This window comes from Mustela erminea, chromosome 17 (genome assembly GCF_009829155.1).
Source record: "Mustela erminea isolate mMusErm1 chromosome 17, mMusErm1.Pri, whole genome shotgun sequence".
NCBI lineage: Eukaryota > Metazoa > Chordata > Mammalia > Carnivora > Mustelidae > Mustela > Mustela erminea.
Window position 1 is genome coordinate 39,630,655 of NC_045630.1, and position 16,212 is coordinate 39,646,866.

Below are 16,212 nucleotides of genomic sequence, written 5' to 3' on the forward strand. Positions count from 1 at the left end.
ACAACCTGTTTTTCTCTGGCCTCTTCCCATTATCTTGAAAACAAGCTCAGGTGCTCCTTACCATGGGAAATACTCTCTTTCCCCCAACACCACCTACAGCTATAGCCTTATTGTTTTATTTTGTTTTTAAATAATTTCTAAATTTCTCGAAAAGTTCTCTGAATTAATTGTCCAGCTTCCTAACCATTCCTTTATATACCCCTATTCCTATGCCTTGTTTCCCCACCTCTCTGGTGAAATAGTTCCCTTCAAGGTCAACATGTTAACTAGACTCACTGTGGTGATCATTTTTCAATATCTATAGATATCAAGTCATTATTTGTGCACCTGCAAGTAATACAATGTTACATATCAATTATATCTCAATAAACAAAAAAGTTAACACTCACTATTGTCAGATCCAGTCGATCATTCTTACAGTTGAGCTTCTTCCACATGGCTGAAGTATGTGATATTTTTTTTCTTAAAAATATTTCCTCTTCTGGCTTCTGTGACCCTGCCAGTTCCTGGTTTCTGCTTTACCTCTGCATTACTTCTCAGTTTTCTTATCTGGTTCCTTCTCTCTCTCTCACTCATCAAGCTCAGATAGTTCCCCGAGATTCTTACTTATTTTTCTCATCTGCTTCTGCACATTCTTTTTGAATAATTTCTCCTGCCTTTCACAGCTTCACTTACCACAGTGGTTGAATTTCTGAGACACAGAATTCTTTGAGCAGCTGGCTAAATCTATGAACCCCTCACCCAAATTTTGACATGAGAATATAGCATTTGTTAAGCTAACATTTTTTGATCACTTACTATGTGATCTATTATATCCTTGTAACAATCTCATGAGGTTGGGTAAGAAATTTGAGCTGGGTTGAATAAAGAAACTTAACAAAGATTCACACCTCCTACATTTATTTGGCTGGGTTTCAAACCTAAGCAGACTGACTATAAATAGACAGTTGACACTTAGTTCTGCATGCATTGTGAGCAGAATCATGGCCTCGTGAATCTCTTTTAGGGACTCCTGAGCTATCATCATCAAGATGATGGTCACAAATTCCTATATCCTTAGCTACAGTCTGAATTCAATACATATTCATCTTTTTAAAGCAGATTTTATTGAGGAATAATTGCTATACAATAAACTGCACATACTTAGTGGACAAGTTAGTAAGTTTTGACATGTGTATATATCTGTGAACCCATCACAACATTCAAGACAATAAACATATCCATCACCTCCAAGAGCTTCCTGAGTGCACTTTGCATCACTCCCTTCTGTCCCTCTCCAACCCACATTGCTCAGAGGCAGCCAATGATCTGTGTTCTGATACTACAGAGCAATGCGCATCTTCTATTTTTATTTTATTTTTAAATTTTTTTTAATTTTTGATTTTAATTTTTAAATTTTTATTATTTATTTATTTTTATTTATTTATTTTTATTTTTTAATTTTTTAAATTTTTTTTACTTTGTTCACATCTTCTATTTTTATATTAATAAAATCACACAGTATTTACTCTTTTTTCCCCCGAATTCATTTACATTGTATGTAACAGCAATTTATTCCTACTTTATTGATGAGCAGTATTCCATTGAGTCGATAGACCAAAATTTACCTATTTATTCACCTGTGATGGACATTTGGGTTGTCTCCTATTCAGGGCTATCACAAGTAAAGCTTCTATGAATACTTCTATACAAGTCTTTGTTCAGAGTGGAGTAGTTAGAACATACAATATACAGACATTTAATTTTCTAAGTGCCAAAGAGTTTTGCAAAGTGGCTGCACCATTTTACTAAAAATTTCCATCTTTGATGTATGAAAATTTGAGTTGTTTCACATCCTTGCCAATACTTAGTGTGATCAATATTTTTAATTTTACTCATTCTAATAGGTTTATGCTGGTACCTTGAATTTTAGTTTGAATTTTGGTAATGACTAATAGAATTGAGCGTATGTTCATGACCTTCATTGCCACCACATGTATTCTTTGTTGAGATGGCTCTTCAAATATTTTTTCCATTTAAAAAATTGGATTTTTCCTCCTTATTGTTTACTTTTTTTTTTTTAAGATTTTGTTTATTTATTTGATAGAAAAAGAGAGGGATAGAGAGCAAGCACAAGCAAGGGGAGCAGTAGGCAGAAGGAGAGGGAGAAGTAGGCTCCCCATTGAGTGGAGAGCCGAGGTAGGACTCCATCCTGTCGCTCTCGCCAGCAAGAACAACCAGGAGACCTCAGCGAAGCAAGCTTTATTTCTGCGTAACTGTTGGGATCTCTCTTTCCCCCGCCCGTGCTTGTCTATATATACCAAGGTTGCACAACCAATCACTCGCAGCCACATAGATACAAAATCCTAAGTTCCGCCTACTGGCTCGCATCCAGCCGCCATCTTAATGGCGCATTTACTTTTGGGCACCGAAAAAGTCGTGTGGCGCCGGGGCCCCCTGCGGGCCCAGCCAGAGCAGCTCCGCATCGGCGCCACCCGGGGGCGGCCACGGCTTGAGGCAGCGGCAGCCGAGGCAACGAGCGGGCACGGCGGAGCCCAGAAGCATCACCGCGCATGCGCTACAAGCCGCTCGGGCACCGACATCATCCCAGGACCCTGGGACTCCGACCTAAGCCGGAGGTAGACACTCAACCAACTGAGCCACCCAGGTGCCCTGCCCTTATTTTTGAGTCTTGAATATTCTCCAAATATTCTGAATGCAAATTCCTTATTATAACTATCATATTTTCTTTCAGTTTAACTTCTCATTACTTTGATAGTAATTTCTGACAACAGAAGTTTTAAATTTTGGTCAATACCAATTTATCTTTTTTATTTTTAGATTTTTGTTTATTCATTTGAGATAGAGAGAGAGAGAGCACAAGCAAAGGGAGGGGCAGAGGAAGAGGGAGAACCAGACTCCTAGCTGAGCAGGGAGCCCAACATAGGGCTCGATTCCAGAACCCTGAGATCATGACCTGAGCCAAAAGTAGATGCTTAACCAACTGCGCCACCCAGGTGTTCCATCATTTTTTTTTTCTTTTATAGATATGTTTTTGATGTTGTATCAAAGAAATCTTTGCCTAACATAAAATCACGATGATTTTCTCCCATTTTCTTCAAGAAATGTTAGACTTTTCAGTTTACCATTTAGGTCTAGAATCCCTTGTAGTTAATTTTTATATGTGGTGTGAGGTGTGGATTAAAGTTCATATTGTGCATGTGATTATCTAGTTGTTCAAACACTGTTTGCTGAAAGACTGTGTTTTCTTTGCCTTTCCTCCTTTGCCCCAAATCAGCTGTCTGGTAAGGGTAAAAGTAAAGGATTCTTTCTTGACTATTGTTCCATTGATCTATTTGTCTATCTTTATAGCAATACCATACAATCTTCATTACTTTAGCTTATAATTAGTCTTGAAATCAGGTAGTTCTCTTTTGCTCTTATTTTTCAAATTTGTTTTGGATTTTCTGTGTTTCTTGAATTTTCATGCAAATTTTAAAACAAACAAGAGCTTATCAATTTATACAGGAAAACCCACTGGGATTTTTGAAAGATCAGTAAGTCTATAGATCAATCTGAGGAAAATCACTATTTAAAAAAATCTAGTCTTCTGATCCATGAGTAAAGAACATCTCTCCATTTATTTAGATTTTCTTTAATTTCTCTCAGCAATGTTTTACTGTTTTTAATTTATAAGTAATAACCTTTGGTCAGATTCACCTCAAAGTCATTTTTTTATGCTATTGTAAATACTATTTTAAAAATATTTCAATTTCTGACTGTTCATTGTTAATATAGAAATACAGTTTTCATTTTTGTGTAGAGATCTTTTCTTCTACAACATCTCTAAATTCACTTTTTTCCTTAGTAGCACATTGTCCGTCAGACTTCAAATAAAGACAATTGTATTTCTTACAATCAGGGTGGCTTTTGTTTAGCCGGCCTCAATGGCCAGAATCTTTCACACATAGATAGGAAGTGGTGAAAGTGGACATCCTATCTTATTCCTGATCTTAAGGGGAAAGCATTTAGTTTTCACATTAAGAATATATTAACTGGGGGTGCCTGGGTGGCTCAGTGGGTTAAGCCTCTGCCTTCACTCAGGTCATGATCTCAGGGTCCTGGGATCGAGCCCCGCGGCGGGCTCTCTGCTCAGCGGGGAGCCTGCTTCCCCCTTCTCTCTATGCCTGTCTCTCTGCCTATCTATGATCTCTGTCTGTCAAATAAATAAATACAATATTAAAAAAAAAGAATATATTAACTGTAGAATTTTCACAGATGCACTTTATTAGGTTAAAAAATTTCCTTCTATTCCTTATGTTGCTGAGAATTTTTATTGGAAATAGATATCAGGTTTTGACCAATTGTTCTCTGAATCAATTAAGAAAATCATAGAGATTTTATTTTTTTTTTTTTTTTAACATGGTAAATTACATTGATTTAAAATGTTAAACGAACCTTGTGTTTTGGCCATAAACTCTGCTGGAATCCAATTTGCTAAATATTTGTCTAGTATTTTTCCATCTATGCTCATGAGGAATACAGGTCTGTTGTTCTTTTTTGTGTAAAGTTTTGCCTTGACTTAGTATCAGGATATTGCTAACCTAATACAAAATGTTGAGAAGTATTCCTTCTTTGATGGTCTTTAGTAGTTTGTGTACAATTGGTATAATTTCTTCCTTAAATATTTAGTGGAATTCCCTTTTAGTAAGATTCAAAAAAAAAATATTTATTTATTTGAGAGACAGAGAGAGAGAGAGGTGAGGAGGGGCAGAGGTAGAAGAAGAGAAGTCCTCAAGCAGACTCCCTTTTGAGTACTGAGCCCATTGTGGGGCTAGATCCCAGGACTCTGAGATCATGACCTGAGCCAAAATCAAGAGTTGGCCGCTTAAGCAACTGAGTCACCCAGGCACCACTTTCTGGGAAGATTTTTAACTTCAGGTTTGGTTTATTTAATAGATATAGGACTATTTTGTTTATCTATTTTTTCTTGAGTGAATTTGTTTATTATTTCTAAGGAATTTGTCCATTTTACCATTTTTGGCATAAAGCTTTTCATACTTTTTTATTACACTTTTAATATCTATAAATTTTTTAGTGATGTCAACTCCTTCATTCTTGTTATTAGAATTTGTGACTTCTCTCTCTCTTTTTTTTTTAACATGTTCTAACTGGTTGGAGCTTTATTAATTCTCTTGATTTCCTCAAAGAATGAGCTTTTTATTTCACTGATTTTTATGTATGTATTGTTTTTTTTTTTCAGTAATTTCTTTTCTAATCTTTATTAGTTTCTTTTGCCAACTTTGAGTTTAAGTTGCTGGGTTTTTTTCCCCAAGTTCCTTAAGGTTGATGTTATCAGTTTAGGACTTTTTTTCGTACTATAAATATTTAGTGCTACAAATTCCTCTACATAGTTCATTCATGGAATCCCTCAAATTTTAATATACTGTGTTTTAATTTTTTAAAATGCTCCATAATTCTATTCTCATTTCAAAATGCTCTCTAATTTTTCTCTTCATTCTTCCTTCAAACTATGGATTATTTATAAATGTATTCTTTAGTTTCCAATATTTATCAATATTCCGAGGATATTTCTATTGTTATTTCTAATTTAATTCCATGGTTCTCAGAAAACATATTTTAAAAGACTTGACTCCTTTAAATTTATTGAAGCTTGCTTTATGACTTGGAATATAGTTTATCTTAGTAAGTATACCACACGAAACTGAAAAAAATATATAATTTCCTATCGTTGGAAGGAATATGTTATAAATGTCGATTAGGTCAATTTAGTTGATAGTATTGTCCAAGTATTCTATGTATTTCCTGACATCTGTCAACTTTTTTTTAAAGTCAATTATTGACAGAGGAATATTGAAATCTTCAATATAATTGAGATTATATCTGTGGATTGTCTCTTTCTTTTTGCAATTATATTAGTTTTTGCTACCCACATTTTGAAACCTGGTGATCATATGCATAAATATTTGGGATTGCTATGGTCTCTTGAAAAAAGGCATCCCTTCAACAGTATGAAATGATCACTTTTATTATTGATAATATTTCTTATTCTGAAATTGAATTTTTCTATTCTTAATATAGCCACTCCAACTTTTCTTTTAATTAGTATCATCATGGCATATCTTTTTTCCATTCCGTTATTTTTAAGCCCTTTGTGTCTATTTAAACATCATTTCTTATAAGCAGTATATAGTTAAGTTTTGTTTTTATATCCAATATAACAGGTTTCTTTTGCCTTTTAAGTGGTGTGTTTAGACTATTTACATTTAATGTAGTGTTAATAATTAGAATTAAATATATTATTTTGCTAGTCACTTTCTATTTGTCTCATTTGTTTTTTGTGCTATTTTCTTCTTTGGTCTGTCTTCTTTTGAACTAATTGAGTATTTTTTTGTTGTTGTTCCTATTTTGTTGGCTTATTAGTTATCTTCACTTTTATTAGTGATTGCCTAAGGTAGATTGTATGCTGATTTAAATAGTTAAATTTTAATGACATGATATCACTTTATGTGTACTACAAGAACTTTACAGTAGTGTATTTTATTTATCTTCCCATGTCCTTTGTGATGTTGTTACATGCATTTTATTGTTACATATTTCATAACCCCCATACTACCTTGTTGTTTTTGCTCAAATAATCAATTACCTTCTAGATACATTTAAATAATAGAGAAAAACATGCATACATTTTCCCTTCTAGTTACCATTGTTGCTGATCTTCATTTCTTCATGTATATTAATATATTTATGCAGAGCCATTTTCTTTCTGCCAAAGTACTTTCTCTAATATTATTTATTTATTAATATTCCCTAATATTCTTTATTATTTTGGTAGTGTAGATGTGCTGGTGATGAATTCTTCAGCTTTGTATTTCTGAAAAAGTCTTTTGCCTTTATTTTTGAAAGGTATTTTCTTTATAGCATTCTCAATAGTTTTCTTTTCTAAATGTCACCATTTCAATAATATTATTTTCTCATATGTATTGTTTCCAGTGAGAAATCTGTGTTCATGATTAGCTTTCTGTGTGCAAAGTTCCATTTTTCTCTGGATGTTTTCAATATTTCTCTGTACCATTGGTCTTGAGCAATTTGATTATGATGTGCCTTACTATAGTTTCCTCCTCCTCCTCTTTCTTCTTTTTTTTAGGTTTCATCTAACTTCTTGAACGCATGTGGGTTTATGGTTTCCATCAGGTTTGGAAATTTTTCATCCATCTTTTTCAAATGTTTTTTCGATCCATCCCTTCCTGAGGACTTCAATTAAATGCACGTTAGGGACCAACATCATCAAAATGCAGAGTAGAAGAACCCGGTCTCTGTTCCCCCACAAAAGTAAACAATTAGACATCTATCCATGAACAAAAACAGCTTCAGGAGGGCTCAGAAGTTCACTTAAGATACTTTGGCAACACAGCAGTGGAACAACAATAACAACAAAACAAACAAACAAAATACAAAAATATCCCTGAGAATAACCATATAAAAAGGGAAGGAAGAACAACTTCATTTTCTTGCATTATTCCACCCGCCAGGCTGAAACTGCTCAGTGCCAAGAGGGAACTCCCTAGTTAAAGAGTCCCATGACAGGAAAGGGATAGTAGGGTGAGTGATCAGAATCCTGAAACTTTTGGGGACGCTGCATGAAGGTCTCACTTTAGTTTCACCTCACCCAGAGATCAGCAAAGCTGAGACAACTAGAGACAGTCTAGAACAAGAGGGCAGGGTCAACCAGTAGTATTAGCCCCATAGTGGAAATGGCCATGGTTTCCCATGGCCTTCTCTGCAAGGGATCCCAGGAGCTTTTGCCACTGTAGAAACCAAATGCCAGCACAGTCATTTTGGACCCTGAAGGTTTCACTGTTGATCTTTTCTCCCATAAGTTTCATGTTCATAGGTGCCAGCTGCTTGAATACCTCCCCTATCCCTCCTACTATCCCCATCCCCCACTGGAGCCCAGGATTCACACAGACAGCCAACTCCAGCCTCTGAGTTGCACAATGAGACACAAGTCCAGACCTTCACAGCTGACTGCCACTGCTGTGTGCACACTCTGGGCTAACCTCTCCAGCTATGAGCCTGCACTCTATTGTCCTGATTCTCATCCCAGACCTCAACTGCCATGTGTGTATCCCTGGAGAGACCCTGCTACCATGGTAGTGCTTACTAAGACCCAGGGCTCCCACAGCTATTTATGGGCCCAGATCCAGCCCTGTCTCTTATCACAGACATGACCATTGTGCTCACCTGCAGCTAGCCCAACCATCTGTGCACTTGCACACCCCTGATGAGACTCCTGTTACTGGCTTTCTTTTGTGCATGTGCCATGGCAATAGCCTCCAGCCGTGGGGGGTGGACACTGACAGCCCAGACCCTACAGCTGTTGTGCTCTGGCAGTTAACCACTGCCCTTGCTTCTGGCCACGGCCTTTTTACTATATATGTCTGCAACCAGCTCTTATCATTACACAGGATCTGCAACCAGCCCTGCAGCTGAGTGTGTGCACACCACCACTCAGGCCACACCACTGCTTGCCCTGGTCTTAGCTGATTGATATGGAGGTGTTCCTGAGGATTCCAACAGTCCTTGTAGCAAATGAAGACCTACCCTATGGTGCTTGCCAAGCCCCATGCAGTTGTTGATCCCAGCAGCCTGAGCCATTAAGAGATCACATAGGTTGAACCCAGAGTCACCAGACATACCTCATGCACTTAGCACTTAGCACCTTACAACATTAAAACATTAGACCCAGGATCACAGAATGCTCTAGTGTATCCCTACACCCAGAAAAAGGCCTTTCCTTACTGAACTCAGTGTAGAAAGACTGAAGAAGAAGACTGTTTCTTCAAATATGCAAATACTTGAACAAGGCTACAGAGATTGTGAAGAATTAAGGAAACATGACATCACCATAGAAATACAGTAAACCTTTAGAAACTGAGCCCCTCTCCACTAAAATAGAGATACAAGAATTGCCTGATAGAGCATTCAAACTAATTGTCTAAAAATGCTCAGAGAGCTACAAGAGAACACAGATAAACAATTTAACAAAATTGAGAAAACAATACAAGAGAACAATGACAAGTTCAAAACAGATAGGAACATGAAAAGGAGCTGAAGACTACGGTGGCTGAACCAAAGAATTCAATAGATGGTTTTGACAGCAAACTGGATCAAGCGGAAGAAAGAATCAGTGAAACTTGAAGACAAATTGTTTGAAATTATCCAGTCAGTGGAGCAAGAGAAAAAGAATGAAAAGGAATAAAGAAAGCCTACAGGATTTTTATGATGTTAGTAAAAGAAACAATCCATGCAGTTTGGAGTCCCAGGAGGGAGAAAGAAGCAGATAACTTATTTAAAGAAATAATGTCTGAAAACTTCCCCAAGCCAGAGAGATATTTGGAATCCAAGTTCATGAAGTTCATATATCCAGAAACAAGTTCAACTCAAAGACATATTTTTGGAGATATACCATAATGAACTCTCAAAAATCAAAGACTAAAAAATCTTGAAAAGAGCAAAAGAAAAGAAGCATGTAATTTATAAGAGGAACTTCATAAAAATAAGTCCATCAGCTAATTTCTCAGCAGAAACTGTAAAGACTGGACTGTAGGATGAGATATTAAATGTGCTGAAAGAAAAAAAATGTCAATCAAGAATACTTTATTTGGTAAAGTTGATCTTCAGAAATGAAGGAGAGATAAAGACTTTCCCAGACAAATAAAACTTGAGAAAGTTTATCACCACTAGACCTGCCAACAAAAAATGTTAAAAGGAGTTCTTCAAGAATATATTTGCAATTCATATATCTGATAAGGGTTTAATATTCAAAATCTATAAACAACTCATACAAGAGAACAACACAAATAATCAGATTTAAAAATGAATAAAGAATTTGAAAAGACATTTTTCCAAAACAGATATAGAAATAGCCAACAAGTACATGTAAAGCTGCTCAGCATCTTTAATTATTAAGAAAAAGCAAATCAAAATCACAATGAGATATCAGCTTACAACTATTAGAATGATGATTATCAGAAAACTCTTAAGAGGTAAGTGCTGGTGAGGAGGTAGAAAAAAGGGAACCCTTGTGCAATGTTGATGAGAATATAAATTGGTATAACCACTATGGAAACAGTATGGAGATTCCTTTAAAAATTAAAATCAGAACTACCATATGATCCAACAATCCCACTTCTGGTTATATAACCAAAGGTAATGAAATCACTATTCCAAAGAGGTATCTGTGCTAGGCATTTATTTTAGTTCTTTTTTATACCATTTATCTAATCTACCTAACCCATTTATATCATCTCCCTAACTTTTTGAATAAGTGAAATGCAGTTTTAATGACTATTTTAACGCTCTTGGCTGCTAATTCTGCCATCTTCATTAGTTCTGCATCAGTTTTAATTGACTGATTTTTATTGTCATTATCAGTCATATTTTCCTGCTTTGCATATATGGTTAACTTTGGTTTAATGCCAGACACTTTAAATTTGCCTTGTTGGTGCTGGATGTTTTTATATTTCTACAATTTGCTGACTTTTATTCTGGATGCAGTTACTTAGAAATCATTTTGTATTTTTGAATCTTGCTTTTAAGATTTGTTAGGTTGGTCCAGATCAGCATTTAGTCTAAGGCTAATTATTCTCTACTACAAGACCTTTCTGAGTAACCTATCAATATCCTGTGATTTAGAATATTGTTCATTCTGATTGATGTGAGCAGACACTATTCCCAGCTTGTATGAATGCCAGATAGTGTTTCCTCTGATCCTCTTGTGTGGTTCTTTCCCTGGCCCTGAACTGTTTTCTCCCATGCATGTGCAGATCAGTATTCTTTTGAATATTCAAGAGGACCTTCTGGAATTTTTCTGTGTAGCTTTCTAATTTTCTGAAATTTGTCTCACAAACTTTAGCTGTGTTGGTTTTCCCAGACTCTTGGTTCCATTTCCCTAACTCAGGGGATTTTCTCATCTCCACAGCCATGGTCAGTGGTCTCATTCAAGTTGATAAGCCATGGCAATTGTAGAGATTCCCTTGTTTGTCTCTAATCTTTTGGTAATTACTTTTCTTCATTGCTTAATGTCCAACATCCTGAAGATCTTTGTTTCATCTATTTATTTTTGTTTTTGGTGCCTATGAAGAAAAATAGAGCAAAGTAGGAGATAGAGATCATTGTGGAATAGAGTATAGATTTGGATAGGTTTCTTAGGACCCTATATGAGTGACTAATCTGAAGAAACACTGAAAATATTGAAGGAGTGAACCATGAGGCTCTCTTGGAGAATAGCATTTGAGGCAGAGATATCAGAAAATTTTTATTTTATTTTTTTAAGGTTTTTTTCTTTTTTTAATTAATTTGAGAGAGAATGAGAGAGAGAGTGCACAAACATGGGGAGAGGAAGAAGACGACTCCCTGCTGAACTGGGAGCCTGACATGGGGCTGGATCCAAGGACCTGGAGATCATGACCTAAGTTCAAGGCAGATGCTTAACCATCAGAGCCACCCAGGCATACCCAAGAGATCAGCAAATTTAGGAACAGTGATAGGAACATCCCTAGCTTTCTAAGAGCAATGTAAAGGTCAATGTGGCTTGAAACAGTCAACAAGACTGAGAAGATGAGACAAGAGAGATAACAAGGTACACAAATAATCTGAGACTCATAAAAAAAGGATTTTAGATTTCATTCTAAGTATTATGAGAAGCTACTATAGGATTTTTAAGAAGGGTGTATGTTTAAAGAAAGAGATTTAACATTTTAATGGACATTACTAGATCCTATGTAGAAAATAGATTATAAGGGGTCAGGAGTAGAATCTGATTTAGACAAGGATATTGACATTAGAGGTGGTAAAAACTGATTCAGTTCTAGAATATTTTAAAGGATATGCTGAATATTAAATGAATTATGGGGCATGAAATGAAAAGAGTATGAATATGGGGTACATAAAAAAAGAAAGGTGTAAAGATTTATTACTAAGTTTTAGCCTAAATAATGGCTTCATTTATTATTATGGATAACAATGAAGAGAAAAGTTTTGGTGGGGAGAATTAAGTTTGAGATCAGGTAGGCAGCTCGATGTTCAACTCTTCTGTATTCACTCTTCTAGAGATGTTGTAGAGTCATCAGCATATATATGTTGTATGGGGATCACTAGGTTGTGTGAGACTTAAAGAAGTCTAAAACCCGAGTATTGATGCATTTTAAGATGTCATGGCTGGCAAATTGAGACTGAATCAAAAGACCAAGAAGGAGAAGCCAGCAAACTGGGACAAAAACCAGGAAAGTGTGGCATTCTGGACACCAAGAACAGAAAGTACTTCAAGAAATAGGGAGAAATCAACCATATCAAACATTACTGAGAGGTCAAAGAAGACAAAAACTGAGAATGGACTTCGGATTATTCAATGTACAGATCTTCAGTAAATCTTCATTTCCTATTTTTTCTGCAAAGCCTCAAATACTGAAAGAATTTCATTTATTTAATTAGATAAAAATTCATGATATGCTCACTCTTTTTACTCCTGAGTTTGAATGAAAATTTTGCTTTCCTTATTTGTTGGTGTTGAAATCAAGAGAAAATCAATGTTTTACACTTTTTACTCACTAGGTTGTTGAAGCTTAATATGGAATCCAGAGCCTACCATCTTAGGGATATGTTCCTAGGAGGACTGCCTAATGGAGATCCTCCTAACAGCATGAGCAGTAACCTTGTGGGGGAAAATGTCACCTGTGTCTCCTAATGAAGACAGCCAGTCAATGTTCTATTTAAAGTTTGTTTCTCTGTTTATTTTTAATATTATCTTACTATATATATACCCCCAAAGATACTTGAGATCCACAAGAACCTAAAAGTACACTTTGATAAAGAATATACTCTGTTTTTCATTACATTAAAAATATTTCACTCCAACTATGATTAAAAATATAAGAACCAAGTTTCAAAATAAAATAATTAACTATAAAACCTAATATCCTGTTTGAGTTTTTTACCTTAGATAATTTTTTATTTAAACACTAAAATGAATTGTAAAAGAAATGTCTATTAATAACCTCATTAATGTTCTCAATATTTTATGTGCTTGATTCAACATGTTGGTTTAATTTTAACTTAACAAATGCTGTTACCTCATTTAACCTACTACATTCTTTATATATCTGAGTTGACTCTGGTCTGTACAATACATCTCTTGTTTATTTAATCACCTAGATGCCATTTAGGGATGTTTAAATAATCCATAAGTAATACATTTTCTAAATAAAGCAAATACTTTATTTATCAGACATGGTGGTGGCCTTGGGGTAAATGTCCTGTGAGAGTGTTTAAGGGTCAGAAACAGAGCAGAAGTGGGTATTTGGTGTAAATGTGTACTCTGTCCCGAGCGACAAGGGCCCTGCCAGTGACACTCTTTACCAACGAGAGCAACTCTTCCACAGAGGTGCAAGAAGCTAGCAGGCTCACTTGATAGCTCTTTCTCTCAACCTAACAGAGGAAATATTCCAATTATCTGACTGAAAAGTAAGTAAAAGAAGAAAATGGAGACAAAATCTATTACTTTCAACCATAGAACTTCATATTTTTTAAATAAATGGTACTGAGGTGTTATAGGAGCCAGAAACTACATAATTTCTCTCACACAAGAGTGAAGGAAATAAGTCAAGTATGAACCTCTCTCCTGCTTTTTTAGTACTCTGATTCATGTCATTAAAAAAAAAAAAAACGTTACCCTCTGTGATGGTTAATTTTATGTATCAAATTCACTACCATAGGGTGCTCAGATTGAACATTATTTCTGGGTGTCTGGGAGGATGTTTCTGGCCGAGATTATCATTTGAAGCAGTGGATTCAATAAAGTAGATTGTCCTCCCCAAGGTGGGTGAGCATCGTCCAATCTGTTGAGAGACTAAAAAGAACAATATAGAGGAATTTGCTTCCCTGTTGAGCTGGGACATTTTACCTTAGACTGGGATTTACATCATTGGTTTCCCTAGTTTTCAGACCTTTGAACTCAAACTGAACTACATACTGATATTCCTATGTCTTCACCTTACAGACAGATATATAAATACACATACGCACATGTATTTATGTATGTATGTGTGTATGTATGCATTCTTCTATTGGTTCTGTTCCCCTGAAGAACCCTGACGAATACATCCTCTATTTTGTTCTTGAGCTTAACAAATAAAATAATGAGGCTAAAACATGGCCTCTGAGAAACACAGTTTGTTATTAGATGTCTTATATGTAAGTAGGGGATCTTTGTTGAGCACTCCCAGAATGGCTAGTCCTGATCTATATATCTGAGTTCTTAAATTAAGGGAGAACTTCCCTTAATGAGTTTTTGTTTAGATAGGATAGGTTTATCTAGACAGTAGAAGCCAACAACCTCAGCATCTCAGACATTTAACAGAACTAAGTTCCATTTCTCTTTCATACCACATGGACTGGCCAGGAACTTCTCCTCTCTGCCCATTGTCCTCATTTAGAGATCAGCTACGGATTTGAACCCATCCTATGGCAGGGACTAGGGATCTCAGTGAATCATACATGGTTCTTAATGCTGCCACCCAGAAGTCACACGTCACTTGCACTCACATTTTTTTGGGCCAACCAAATATGATGGTAAAACTATTCAGGCTTGAGTAGAGAACAACAAAACCACATCGTTAAACTAGATGGTGGTTCTTTAGGTTCATGATAGGGTTACCAGGCCCTGGTTAGAAACACAGCTGCCAATATCTTGGGGTGTAATAGTTACAAGTTTAATGATCCAAGGCCTGGAACAAAAGTCAGGAAAGCATTCTAAAGAGAGAACCAAAAGTGAGACTTAGCTGGGATAGGTTCAAACTTCTGCTCTAACAAGATAGATTGAAGAGATACATAACAGGATCTCTCTAGAGTATCTAGAAGTGTATCTAGAAGATTTCTACGCTCATCTCCTCTTCCTGATATTTATTCAAATGTTAATTCCAATGGATAATGAAAGTCTGGTGTTTTATAGCCTCTGCATATTTAGGTTCACGTCCTTACTTCAAAGAACTTCAAAGTAAGTAGATTCTGACACTTTTCAAGGTATTTTACCATATTATAAAAACAGACATTTTGGCTATATACTTTATTTCTACCTTAAATTATATATGAAAATAATTATATCTAATCATCTATTTACATTCCCATAATAAAGGTGCTGTGGCTATTGCTCTAGAGGTAGAATGATGAATATTTATTGAGAACGTTCTCTCTGTTAGATATTTGATATGCACTATGTCACTTGATTCTCCCATTAAGCCCGTGAATACATTATCACTAATTTGATATTCAGAGACTGTTTACCAAGTGCTTACCATATTCTGGGCCCTGTGCATTGCATATTTTAAATTGGTTATCTTATTTAATTCTCACAACAACCCTAGATTACTAGCTAGATAACTAGATAACTATCCAGGAAACAGAGGCACAAAAATATTAGGTAACTTTACCAAAATCTCAAAGTTAAAATACAGAGGAGTGGATATTTATATTAAGTTTGTCTGTTTGGCAAATCCTATTTCATTATATCAAGCTATGCCTTGTTTATTGAGAAAAGATTCTAAATTAAGAATAACTTTAAAAAATCTAGTTTATCCCATTACATGCTACCAATTAAAATTTAGGTGAGTTGGATTTCTAGAGTTCTATTCATGACTTACCTGCTCTCTGCTTATTTTTCTGCCAGAATTGCCACTTGAGTGTTCTGCTCTCTATCAGCAAGAATTAATTCATAACTGAAAACTCTACCATCTATAGTTTCAAGCATAAATATATTTATTGCTTCCTTTATAAGAAGTCTGGAGTAGGTGATATCAGTGTGGATTTGTCAAAATCCTGGGTTGGTGTTTTGCAATTCTGTAAGATTTCTTACTGCAACTACCCAGAAATAATATATCATTTCCACTTACATTTTATTGGTCCAAGCATGGATAGTGGCAGGACAATTGCTCGAGTAGAGGCAACTAAACCACATTATTAAAAAGGTGATGGCTCACAGCTCCAACATCAGGGGGCATGGGTAGAAAACAAAGGGGCATTAAGGAAGAGCAAGGGAAAGAAGACGGAGTGGGAAAGAGAGATCTCTTCTGCCCTTCTTCTATCAGGTAAGAAGCATCTTTCCAGAAGATGATACAGCAAGAACATGCTTTCACTTACCTCTAATTGATGATAACA

General features: G+C 35.7%; 1 protein-coding gene across 1 annotated transcript in view; it reads right to left on the minus strand.

The window, feature by feature from the left end:
• ATP6V1G3 (ATPase H+ transporting V1 subunit G3) overlaps positions 1-815 on the minus strand; it is a 54,110-nt gene extending 53,295 nt beyond the window's left edge. Inside the window, exon 1 of the mRNA XM_032318867.1 lies at positions 390-815. The gene's annotated coding sequence lies outside the window, so the exon portion shown is untranslated. The remainder of the gene's footprint in view (positions 1-389) is intronic.
• Positions 816-16,212: the final 15,397 nt, after the last annotated feature.